The sequence below is a fragment of the Montipora foliosa genome, chromosome 1, assembly GCF_036669935.1.
Source record: "Montipora foliosa isolate CH-2021 chromosome 1, ASM3666993v2, whole genome shotgun sequence".
NCBI classification, from domain to species: domain Eukaryota; kingdom Metazoa; phylum Cnidaria; class Anthozoa; order Scleractinia; family Acroporidae; genus Montipora; species Montipora foliosa.
Genome location: NC_090869.1, coordinates 48,443,107 through 48,444,670, shown reverse-complemented (window position 1 = coordinate 48,444,670; position 1,564 = coordinate 48,443,107). Strand labels below are relative to the sequence as shown.

The following is a 1,564-nucleotide window of genomic DNA, read 5'->3' as shown; positions in this document are numbered from 1 at the left end:
CTGCGGCAAGCTCCCAGGTGCTACTGTTTGAAGATTCCGTCATATTGCAATTGAAATGTCGTAAATATTTCGGAAGCAGAGACTAAAAGTCATTGGTAAAACAATCACATTCCAGTTTTGGGCTACAAAAAGAAAACTGTTACCATGTTTGCACATGGTTTTTCGGGAAGTCCCACATTTGCATTGTCCTGTTACACATGATAAATTGGCCATATGGCATGGACAACCATGGTTGCTTCCAGTCAAAATATGCAGAAAAAAATATTTTCCAAACTGTTCTCCACTTGAACATGAAAAGCATTGGCTGTTAAGAGCTTTAGTTGACATGATATGGCCAAGGACAAACGACTTCTGAAGGAATATACAAGGTTAATCAGGAACAGAACATTGAAGCTGGAATCCACTCATACTCAAATTTGCTCTGCGCATTTTGAAGGAGGTACGAAGAAATACTCCTGGCATTTACCGTTTTAAGGGAGTAAACCCTGTAAGGAAAGGAAACTACCCTCAAGGAGGGGGCTCGACTTTAACGATATTTTTTCAAAAACTCATCTCGCTCCTAGTGCTAAGTCAGCTGAGTCCAAGTTTGAAGCCGTTGGAGTTGGTGTAGTTGAAGACATCACAGAGACTGTCGAGTCTGGGACACAGTCACTGGAATCTAGCAACGTTTTATCCAAGGAATTGAACTCTACCGCGTCCAAAGAAATTTAAAAAGCCACAAATAATTTAAAGAGGAGAAGGAGGAGCAAATTAAAGAAACAGTCAGTGCCCTCAAGATTGAGGTTCAGAAGCCAGAGTTCTCTATCAAAAGGTTTCATAACGACAATGACAGCATTTCTTTTTACACTGGATTTCCAAACTATGACACATCAATAGTCTGCTTTGAGTTTTTTGCCAATAAAGCACAGAAAGAATATGAGCTATGGAAAATAAAACAGAAAACTATTTAACACCTCACCTGTTCAGTCTCCTGGTGCTCCCAGATCGTCGTCTTTGTTAGATGAATGTTTTATTGTGCTTGTTCGATTACGACTTGGACGTTTAGAAAGAGACCTCCCTGACAGATTTGTTATATCAGAAACGCCTATTACGTTTAGAACTAGAGCCTCTCATACAGTGGCCTCAGAAGAAGAAAATAGTGGATTTCATGCCCGCTATTTTCAAGACAAAATACCCGGATGTAGTGGTCATTATTAACTGTCCTGAAATTTAAGATGGAATCACCATCTGCACTGGATAAGCAGTCTCCTTGTTATTCATATTATACGTCAAACACAACTTTTCAGAGCTGCAAATGAGATCCTTGGCATTAAAGAGAACTTAGTTCCTACATTCCCGGATCAACTAAATAAAACTTTACTGGCAAATGACATTGCAAGGTTCTTTGTGAAGAAGATTGATGACATTCGAAACGAAATAGAATCCACATGTGCTATTTCATCAGACTTGCACGAAGTACCGCCAGACCCTAAAATGGAATGTGCGAAAGTTTTACGATCATTTAAGCAGTTGTCTGAAGGCGATATTAGCGCAATCATAAAGAAAGCCGCCAAAAAATCATCAG

At 39.5% G+C, this 1,564-nt stretch overlaps 1 pseudogene; it reads left to right on the top strand.

Annotated features, from left to right (window-relative positions):
- Nucleotides 1-330: 330 nt before the first annotated feature.
- Nucleotides 331-1,564, top strand: part of LOC137970519 (uncharacterized) — a 3,152-nt pseudogene continuing 1,918 nt past the window's right edge.